Source organism: Argopecten irradians, unplaced genomic scaffold (assembly GCF_041381155.1).
Source record: "Argopecten irradians isolate NY unplaced genomic scaffold, Ai_NY scaffold_0153, whole genome shotgun sequence".
In the NCBI taxonomy this organism is placed as follows: domain Eukaryota; kingdom Metazoa; phylum Mollusca; class Bivalvia; order Pectinida; family Pectinidae; genus Argopecten; species Argopecten irradians.
The window spans coordinates 13,888-25,465 of record NW_027187620.1 but is presented as its reverse complement, the minus strand read 5'-3'; the positions used below and the strand labels follow the sequence as shown (position 1 = coordinate 25,465).

The 11,578-nt window shown below is 36.2% G+C and overlaps 1 long non-coding RNA gene across 4 annotated transcripts; it reads right to left on the bottom strand.

Moving 5' to 3' along the window:
* Positions 1-552: 552 nt before the first annotated feature.
* LOC138311902 (uncharacterized) lies at positions 553-10,529 on the bottom strand. Of its 4 annotated transcripts, none has more exons than XR_011206788.1 (6): positions 10,208-10,529; positions 8,617-8,709; positions 7,885-7,977; positions 7,395-7,553; positions 966-1,082; positions 553-637 (listed from the first exon to the last, which is right to left on the bottom strand). It is a non-coding gene; the product is annotated as an uncharacterized lncRNA (long non-coding RNA). The 4 variants fall into 4 exon arrangements; XR_011206787.1 differs by having other exon boundaries at positions 10,219-10,529; XR_011206790.1 differs by having other exon boundaries at positions 966-1,050; positions 7,400-7,553; positions 10,219-10,529.
* Between the last annotated feature and the right edge of the window lie 1,049 nt (positions 10,530-11,578).

Genomic DNA, 11,578 nt, shown 5'->3' with positions numbered 1-11,578 from the left:
GTTTAATGACTGCCTTCCACCTACTGCTGCCCGGCTTCTTTCCAGTAGAAAATGTGTATTCGCCATTGGCATACCTCTGCATAATGTCTTTCCAATAACTATCTGGTTTCCCTGTCTTCGGCATCCTAAAATTAATAAATTCAATTCATGGATTTAAATGACTTAATTTGTATCAGATACATCTGGGCAAGGATTGTTATCTATATGGTGGTTGACAGTAAAAGTTGTCTAATACATACATTCAATTCCAAGTTATGTTAACTAACTATTGACAAACTATTGACTTTTCAATGGCGGAAATGGTGTAAAGTAGTTTTGTTACTGAAGAAAAATACTAAGTCTTCTGCACCCGTTTTTTGCATGGAAAAAACATTTGTAAGCAGTAGAGCATCTTGAAATACTTACCTTGTAAAAGAATAATTTATTGCATTTTCAAGTAAGTTTAAGTATAATAATGGCAATAATCATTTGTAAACAAGAGATCCCAGGCGGAACTCAACACAACCTGTAAAATGAAAGCAAAAGGGAAAAAAACACCTGTATTTAATTTTACCTGGAATCAGTAGTCGTTTATCTGTACCTTAGATAATAGGTCGCATTTCACACACTCATACAGCCATGTTGAAGTGTTTCAAAGCTGCAAATAAAACACCATAAGTAATAATTGCAATACAACTTTTTAGAAAACATCTATCTCAGTTGAAATCAGCAGAAATATTTAACTTTAACAAGAAGTACAAAGACCTGAAAATCATTTAAGTCATACATCACTAGTAAATACAAGATGTCAATGTTTCCTTAAATTCCATTTGTTAATGTCTGACAATAATTAAAATAAGTAATTTCATCATTATGCATTTTAAAAGCTTCACATTTGATACACAGTCTTTTAATATTTCTGTTTATTGTGAAGTCATAACAGATAAAAAGCAAAGTCTGGACAAGTATAGAACAAAAGTACTCACTTATCCTTGACATCAGTAAGATCCAGAAGTACTGATCATGATGAGATGATCAAAGTCTTGTTCAGAGGTTGGGCTAGCTGAGTACCTGAGGAAACCATTTCATCAACAATAGAATCACTGAAATGATTAACACAGTAAATGTGACAAAATCTAATAATGAACAGTTATAATCTTATAATCTGACAAGAGTATTGCAATTATGGATTCAATAAAGAAGAGCCTGTCTATCACATTAATTATTTCCCAGAAAATGAAGCTGAAATACGTATGAGCATTGTAAATTTATTATTTTCAATAGAAGTATTTTATGAAAATGTATGGTTAAATCTAGCCATTTTCGCCAAAGCCTCCAACCCTTCATACATAACTTTCAAAGAGTCGTTCTTTCACTTTTCTGGCAATATGATACTGCCCCTCAGGCTTTTTCAACCATTTGTACAAATTTCAAAAAGTGTTTTTCAAGAAGTCATTTTGTGAAATATTGATGAACGGACACTAGACTCTACAGTATGGTATGATATACCATATTTTTTTTTAATCAATCAATCATTATCAGAAATATTTATGACAACAGCTTATAAAACTTAAATAGTTAAATTCAGCTAAGAACAGTTTGACACTAAATTGAATTTTTAGAAATCATAAAATATCGGTTATACTTCCTTCCCCTGCCTGATTTATCCATATATCAATGAAACTGTTTAGTAGATAGCGATATTGAATGTAACTGGATTCTAGTACCTTCTACACCCTATCCCCTACATGAGTTGCTACTATCAGGGTTATGAGCCTAAGGTGACCAACTGATTTCCAAATGATTATTAGAATACAGACCAGACAAGTCAAGGCCTTGCTAAATGACTCAACCTCGATATCACATTGGATCCGATAACTGAAGCAGTATGTATGTAAAACTCATTTTACTTTTTTTTAACATCCAAGATGGTTGTGAAGTAATTTTGAATTAACTTTTGCCCAAAAATTTCAGAGATCTACACAGATGACATTGAAAAATCATCCTATTAAATTTGACAACAGTCTACTCCACTTCCTTTCATACAAAAACTTCCAACAATCTCACTATTATTTGGGCACCCATATTTCGATTATAAAGGAATCAATTCAATAACCTCAAATTTCACGCTTAATTACTTTCCTAAGAATGTCATAAAAAGTTTGGAATTGTTCAGGGTAGGGGTAGAGGGGTAAATGGTGATGAAAGAGGGAGTAGAGGGTCAGGAGTAGATGATAGGGTGTAGAGGGTAGTGGTAGAGTGGTATATGGTGAGAGAAGAGGGAGTAGAGGGTCAGGGGCATCAGGGGTAGATGATAGGATGTAGAGAGTAGTGGTAGAGGGGTAGATGGTGATGAAAGAGGGAGTAGAAGGTCAGGGGTGGATGATAGGGTGTAGAGAGTATTGGTAGAGGGGTAGATGGTGAGAGAAGAGGGGGTAGAGGGTCAGGGGTAGATGATAGGGTGTAGAGGGTAGTGGTAGAGGGGTAGATGGTGATGAAAGAGGGAGTAGAGGGTCAGGGGTGGATGATAGGGTGTAGAGAGTATTGGTAGAGGGGTAGATGGTGAGAGAAGAGGGGGTAGAGGGTCAGGGGTAGATGATAGGGTGTAGAGGGTAGTGGTAGAGGGGTAAATGATGAGAGAAGAATGGGTAGAGGGTCAGGAGTAGATGATAGAGTGTAGAGGGTAGTGGTAAAGGGGTAAATGGTGAGAGAAGAGGGGGTAGAGGGTCAGGAGTAGATGATAGGGTGTAGAGGGTAGTGGTAGAGGGGTAAATGATGAGAGAAGAATGGGTAGAGGGTCAGGAGTAGATGATAGAGTGTAGAGGGTAGTGGTAAAGGGGTAAATGGTGAGAGAAGAGGGGGTAGAGGGTCAGGAGTAGATGATAGGGTGTAGAGGGTAGTGGTAGAGGGGTAGATGGTGATGAAAGAGGGAGTAGAATGTCAGGGGTGGATGATAGGGTGTAGAGAGTATTGGTAGAGGGGTAGATGGTGAGAGAAGAGGGAGTAGAGGGTCAGGGGTAGATGATAGGGTGTAGAGGGTAGTGGTAGAGGGGTAGATGGTGATGAAAGAGGGAGTAGAGGGTCAGGGGTAGATGATAGGGTGTAGAGGGTAGTGGTAGAGGGGTAAATGGTGATGAAAGAGGGAGTAGAGGGTCAGGGGTAGATGATAGGGTGTAGAGGGTAGTGGTAGAGGGGTAAATGGTGAGAGAAGAGGGAGTAGAGGGTCAGGGGTAGATGATAGGGTGTAGAGGGTAGTGGTAGAGGGGTAAATGGTGAGAGAAGAGGGAGTAGAGGGTCAGGAGTAGATGATAGGGTGTAGAGGGTAGTGGTAGAGGGGTAAATGGTGAGAGAAGAGGGAGTAGAGGGTCAGGAGTAGATGATAGGGTGTAGAGGGTAGTGGTAGAGGGGTAGATGGTGATGAAAGAGGGAGTAGAGGGTCAGGGGTAGATGATAGGGTGTAGAGGGTAGTGGTAGAGGGGTAAATGGTGATGAAAGTTGGAGTAGAGGGTCAGGGGTAGTTGATAGGGTGTAGAGGGTATTGGTAGAGGGGTAAATGGTGAGAGAAGAGGGAGTAGAGGGTCAGGAGTAGATGATAGGGTGTAGAGGGTAGTGGTAGAGGGGTAGATGGTGATGAAAGAGGGAGTAGAGGGTCAGGGGTAGATGATAGGGTGTAGAGAGTAGTCGTAGAGGGGTAAATGGTGATGAAAGAGGGAGTTGAGGGTCAGGAGTAGATGAGAGGGTGTAGAGGGTAGTGGTAGAGGGGTAAATGGTGAGAGAAGAGGGAGTTGAGGGTCAGGAGTAGATGATCGGGTGTAGAGGGTAGTGGTAGAGGGGTAGATGGTGATGAAAGAGGGAGTAGAGGGTCAGGGGTAGTTGATAGGGTGTAGAGGGTATTGGTAGAGGGGTAGATGGTGAGAGAAAAGGGAGTAGAGGGTCAGGAGTAGATGATAGGGTGTAGAAGGTAGTGGTAGATGGTGATGAAAGAGGGAGTAGAGGGTCAGGGGTAGATGATAGGGTGTAGAGGGTAGTGGTAGAGGGGTAAATGGTGATGAAAGAGGGAGTAGAGGGTCAGGAGTAGATGAGAGGGTGTAGAGGGTAGTGGTAGAGGGGTAAATGGTGAGAGAAGAGGGGGTAGAGGGTCAGGAGTAGATGATAGGGTGTAGAGGGTAGTGGTAGAGGGGTAGATGGTGATGAAAGAGGGAGTAGAGGGTCAGGGGTAGATGATAGGGTGTAGAGGGTAGTGGTAGAGGGGTAGATGGTGAGAGAAGAGGGAGTAGAGGGTCAGGAGTAGATGATAGGGTGTAGAGGGTAGTGGTAGAGGGGTAGATGGTGATGAAAGAGGGAGTAGAGGGTCAGGGTAGATGATAGGGTGTAGAGGGTAGTGGTAGAGGGGTAAATGGTGATGAAAGAGGGAGTAAAGGGTCAGGGGTAGATGATAGGGTGTTAGAGAGGGTAGTGGTAGAGGGGTAAATGGTGAGAGAAGAGGGAGTTGAGGGTCAGGAGTAGATGATAGGGTGTAGAGGGGTAGTGGTAGAGGGGTAAATGGTGATGAGAAGAGGGAGTAGAGGGTCAGGAGTAGATGATAGGGTGTAGAGGGTAGTGGTAGAGGGGTAGATGGTGATGAAAGAGGGAGTAGAGGGTCAGGGTAGATGATAGGGTGTAGAGGGTAGTGGTAGAGGGGTAGATGGTGAGAGAAGAGGGAGTAGAGGGTCAGGGTAGATGATAGGGTGTAGAGGGTAGTGGTAGAGGGTAGATACCAGGTACAGCCAAAGAAAATCACTCCAGGTTAGTACTGAGGGTCAGGGGTATGTGATAGGGTTAGATTAGGTTTGATGGGTATAGAGGGGTTTGAAAAGACGTTGAGGGTCAATAAAAAATCACAATTTCAAGTCACCTGACTCCAACACTTTATTTGAGAAAGAGGGTTACCTACAAGTGAACAAGGGGTAGATGATAGGGTGTAGAGGGTCAAAGTTTCCTCCTACTCATTAGAGGGGTAAATGACATTTCACACAGCTGGGAGTAAATAAAACAAAATCAATTTAATGAATGGGTGATACACTGTACATGTATTTGTAGAAAGGGCCAGTAGATATACCAAAGTGAAACATGAAAAGATAGGGTTAAAAAGGATAAGACAATGGTGTAATTTTAATGGAGTTCCATCTGATTTCATAGTATAAATATTTTAGAGAAGACAGTTACTATGTCAAACCTTCAGCAAATCATAATGTATCATATTGTCTCCTAATTGTTCATAAACATAATTTTCAATTATAGAAATTTAAAGTTGTAGCATGTAAATTTTAAAAAATTAGATACAAATCACTAAATTTTAGTTGCATTAGTTCCTTTTTTTAAACTCTCAAAATAATTTACTGGGTAATTAATCAAATAATCAAAGACCAGTCTTTGATTAAAATTGGTAGACACTATCACCTTTACTTTGAGGGTCATAAGTTAATAAGACTCACCTATTTGTTACACAACCAAAAAATTTCACATAGAGATTAATTGGACAAATTTGACATACCCAATTAGTGTAATTGTTACTCACTTGAGCTTGACATCAGCAAGAGTCTAACATAAACTTGACACCTTGGTAGAATAAAGGGTAAAATTCCCGTTTTAACTCCATAACAAAGTGTTGAAAAAGGGCTACAGGTAAACTTCAAAGAAGTTGTACCTGAGGGAGTTAAAAAAATATCAAACAGATTACAGTAATGATTTGAGAAAAAGAGAGGGGTTGAAATGGTGTGAAATTAATGTAATTGACAATGTCTGAAATTACTAATAAGTCATGTAAGTGTCTAGTTTTTTTAACTTAATTAAAATAATTGTTTTTTTCCTAAAACTAAAAGATTCTCCATTTAAATTTTGCTGCTTTTCTAACGAAGTATTCTAGATCAAAAACATCCTTAGCATACATTACCAAAATTACAATTAGACATAATTTCGCTACTACGAAGCTCATGTTATAATACAAGATGTAAAACTACCCATATAGGGGTCACCTAGCATGAATCCTTGTATTAGTATTTAAATTTCTTTTAATTAAGCCTTGCTTACATCATTGTATTGGATGTATAAAAGAGCGCAATTTAAAAGTCTCATTTTAATTAGATTTCATACATTACTTGATGGAATAAAATGATACAAAGATATATAGCCACGGCACCTACATGTAAAGTTCTTTCAGATTGCATGCTTATTTTTAAAATCATGACACACACTGACAGCACCAGGACATATTCAATTCCTGTAAAAAAAAAAAAACAAATGTTTACATTAGTTTTTAATAATAAACAAGAGGCCCAGAGGGCCTGTATCAAACAATGGTTTGTAATGCCAAGTAATGTTCTGGATACAGGTTTATTTTTCTTTTTCTAAGTTTTGAAAAATATTTACCTCTAATTACCCTAAGACATTCCTGCTCTCATTCAGAGCAAAATTCATGCAAATCATCCCCTTCCTCCAAGGTTGTTTTGGCCAAATTTGGTCATAATTCATGTTAGAACTCTAAGACACTATTAGTGATTTATTAAATTGGATTAATTCCCCCAATTGTGCCCCGCTGCTCCTGCCCCCGGGGGGTCAGAGCAAAACTTTATACAAGTTCTGTTCCCCTTCCCCCAAGGATTTTTTATTTCCGAATAATCATGCGGAACTCTAGGACAAGTAGCAATTTATAATAGGATTTATTCTATTTTTATTGGTATGGACCCCGGGGAGTCAGTTAAAAATTTATACAAGTTTTATATGATTCTTTTCCCCCAAGGATGATTTGTAGCAAATTTAGTGACAATCCATGCATTATACAAGTAGCAATTTATAGGATTTAATCTAAATTCCCCTATTTGGTCCCCATCCCTTTCTGCCCCTGGGGGGGTCATAGAAAAATTTATACAAGTTCTGTTCCCTTAACAAGGATATTTTTGGACAAAATTTATTACAATAATTCTTTTACAACTCAGGACAAGTAGCAATTTATAGCATTTACTCCTATTTTCCAGTATTTTCTTATGAAGAGTCAAGCATTAATATTGAAAAATTCCACATCTGTAGTTTAGGATTTTTGTAGTGGCCAAATTTGTTCAATCCATGCAGAACTCTAGGACAAGTATATTTTATAGATTTACCTAAATTCCCCTATTGTGCCCCGCCCCTCACTGTCAGAGCCAAAATTTAACAACATTTCTGTTCCATTCCCTGAGAATGTTTGAAATTGCTGATAAATAAGTTTTTTTAATACAATCTCTCTTACTAAATTGTCCCTTTAAATTATTCATATGAAACGTGTTAACTTCAGAATTTAAGAACGTAAATCAAGGATAAGTTTTATCAAGACTCCTTTTTGTAGTATATTTCTTATTGAGCAAATTACAGTTCACATATAACACCATCACTTTCATCACCTTACATATTTCTTTATGTGATACACCACTGTTCCATACACTGAAGTGATTGCTGCTAAGGTTGCTGGTTAAGAATGGTCTCCAAATAGTCGAACAAATCTGAAGATGAGACACTGGCAGAACAAAATGAATGGACATGGCTTAGCTTGTTCCTGTACTCTGTAAAACAAATTTAAATATTACCAAAATATGAAAAAAATGACTCTACAATATAATTTTAGCCACCATAATTTCCTATGAAATAAATCAAAGGAGATAATTGAAATTGCTTATTTGTGAATGACATGTGTAGCTTATGACTTAAATAATAAGAACTTTAGGTTATGCAAAATAAACTTTCATTGTACTAGTATTTATACTTTCACATCCTTCATAACTTAAGAAAGTATTGTTTTACGATTTTTGGAAGTCAGTACATGTACTTGTATATATCATTTATGTGTCATACTTATAGCAAGTATGTGTAATTGGTGTTGAAACAAATACTTACTTTAAGAGAGACTTCAGAGTGTGATTATGATACTTTCTGTTGAGTGACGTCATGATTCGGCATATCTGCTGGCACATTCATGTTGTTAGTTACCTGCAATACAGAAAATGTTATGAAATTGTGAAGAACCTTTAGTTTTCCAACATTTAGAACAATTCAATGCTTTGAAATCTGTTTTACTTGTGGAAAAAATGGTTACTTTTGATATTAAGATACATCAACCTCAAATGATATCAACTGTATGAGATGATCAAACATAAAAATAAAAATATTACCTTCTACAATACTAGAATACTGACAAAACCTGGCTAAATGAATGCATCACATAATATGCAAATTGAAATATTAAAAACAAATTAATTTCCATTCCGAACAACATAATTTTCCTAAATAAAAGAAAAATGTTCTGAATTAAGAGACAGCAAAACTAAAATTCACTCTTTCCAGGATGTTTGATAAAGTGACCTATAATTATTGTTCTCTTACTTCCTTGACATATTGCCTCATTGTTTACAAGAAAAGACCTATGACCCTGTGACCATGACCATTGACTAAGTTTGTTGAAAGGGATATAAAAAGATGGACAAACAATCTGATAAATGTATGGCTCCAGCATATGAATGCGGGACCCACATTAAATGCAGTTTAACCTATATATTTTAACAAAAGTTTTTTTCAATTTGTCAAAAGGAAGAAAATTACAACTATGCAGACTTAAGTGAACATACTTACATATACCTGTGTATTTGTTTTAAGATGATAGTTTTCAGTGCATATTGGTAATTCTTTCCATGTTACAGAAATACACGAGACCGGACATCAAACCTGTTAGAAAATGACAAACAAATATAAATATTATACAGGCATTATCATGTACACACACAAATATGTGTAGAATTGGAAATGATATCAGTACATACATGATTGAAGGGTTCAATTATTGACACTTCTATTTCATTTATAGGGATTTCATCTTTGCACCCTTGCAAAAATTTCAAATAAAAACTGAAGGTCATGTAATCATTATAAAGTCGAACTGTTAATAAAGAGAACATGTCTTTAATATACTTGTCTTGATCGTGAACTATATTACAAGTCCATTTTAGCGGGTATTTCAATTTGACATACTGTATTCGACCCAATAAGCGCCCAGGGCGTTTGATAATTATAGGGACATGGGCACTTATTGGGTCGAACACATTACATATATATCTGAGGATAAACAGAAAGCGCTAATGCTTAAAACAAAGTATTTGTCATTTGTTAAATCTTTTCTATATATATAGATATACACAATCTGGTATTTTAGACTTCTCTTCCTGTTTTAGAGCAATGAAATTTGTCTCCTTTATTAACAGATAAACAGATTTTTACCGAATCAATCAAATTGCAGTTATTCAATTGGCCTCTTGCATGAAATATCCTCTATAAATCTATCCGCACAATATGAACTTTAATTTGAACTTCTATATAGATAATATTGACATCAACATTTGTAAATACTGTACATTTTCATGTATACTTTACCAAAAGTTGATTGTCAAGTCCGACTCATTATGTCATCAAGTACAAATAAAGACTTTATTATTAATATTATATAACCTTAGCCGGACACACATTTTAACGGCTTTGGGCACTTAAGATCCTCAGTAGCATCAGCTTATATTTATCCCCAAATTAACTAATAAAGTATAATTTCATGAAAATATATAATTATCGATTATGGACCTTTGCTGAGGTCCATATGCCCTTATAATGCCCTGGTAATTAGGTAGAATGAAATAATGAGAGAGGGCGTAGCCCAAGGTCATTATTTTGTTTTCTATCAGGGCGCCTTATCGTCCCCAAGAAATCTGACTCAACGCTGGGATATGTGACATCATAATCGCAATATTGACTTAGGAGTGACATCACAATAGGAATAACGACTCTGGTATGTCTTCACAAATCACAATAGTGAATATATATTGACCCAGTGTTTCTAAAAATTCAAACATTGATCCGATATGCTAATTATTGTCCTCCAGGCCCAGGTCGATATCGCGATTGTGATGCCATTGAATTCTACCAGGGCAGTATAATATCATAATGGACCTCAACAAAGGTCCATGATTGATAAATATTTAAACTTAGTATTCATTTATTTTGTAATTGTTACTTAATATCACGGTGTTTGATATAAGTTATATTTGTCTTCCCTTTACAGACATAGACATAATGGTGTAGCAATAACTGGAAACTCTTATTAAATTATCCTACATATATTATCGATCAATTTTGAAAGTTGAAGTAGATTATTGAATAAATATGCTGAATACCATACTCAGATTTCACCTGTTTGTCAACTGCTTCACTTTAGGTTGACATTCAAGCTTGTTTATGATGTATAATCTTTACATAATCATGGTCCGTGCAGAGTTTAAACAGCTATTCTAATAACTTGAGAAGACAAAACATTCCGGAATTTTTTTATATGTGTGTCAGATCTCGAGTTTTATTTCCATTATTGTTAAAGACTAATGTGACGAAAAAAGGCTAGCTCTGTATAGCTGATCTGGTCATTAATTGTATTGTAATATGGATTATGACATTTTTTTTATTAATAATTAACTGTCAGCAAACTTCAACATTCAATACTAGGTTTCTATTTCCTAGTACATTCTTCACTTGAAAGTTCACTCTTGACATGGCATTATATTTACCTACATGTAATGATAACTATGCAGATCTTCGTTCTCTGGTGCTCTGGTGTTTGTGTACAAATATTTCTTTTTTGCATGTGTGTGCGTGTGGGAGGGCGCTGTTAATTTTATTTCTGTTTATTTCGTACACCTTTCCTGTTAAAATCGCTCTGTATGCGAAGAAGTTAATTGATAGGGATCCTAACATGTCCTTCCGGTTTGGTTATATTCATGTCCGTGTTGACCTTTCCACGTCACCTCGCTTTCAAAGAGTTATTTTTTAATCTGTGCTAAATATAAACAGGGCTTTTTCAATTGTCAAAACTGGACAATGCAAGCAGAACTAGACTGTCATTTTGACATGTAAGGATTTTTGGAAGGCCAATGAACCTATTTATACTGTTTTCTTTGCCCGACTATTCACTTTAATCTATCGGTGTAATTATCACAGAGGATGCATGGTTTGTGGCATGTTTAAATTAAGTACTGCTGCTGCCTGCCTCCAGCTGGTTCCAGTATGTTCGGATTACAATATACCACTTACGTATAAAATCAGTTAATCTTTTTTTCTCAATATATGAATTACTCTGTCAGTATATACATACCGTATAATGTTGTTTCATATATATATTGTATACAGGCCCTATTAGATTAATCACAACTGCAAACAACTGTGTTCCAGTCTAGCACTGATCTGATGATTTTAATTTTCCACTTTTCTTAAATTGAACAGTCTGTGATATGTATTTGATATCATAATATTGTGTAAGTTAGAAATTTAAATATTTCATTGACCTGCCTAATTTTAAAATAAACAGAATATTGTGTATAAAGTTATAAACCGATATTATTCACGTATATAAATATTTTTCATGTGTTCAGGAAGTTAAATGGATTTCATAAGATAATTATTAATATCAATCCTACATCCCATATCATATTTTCGTGAAAAGTTTAACATAACCGATATAGCGATTTATAAATCCCGCCAAAATGAATGCTTCGCAAGATCG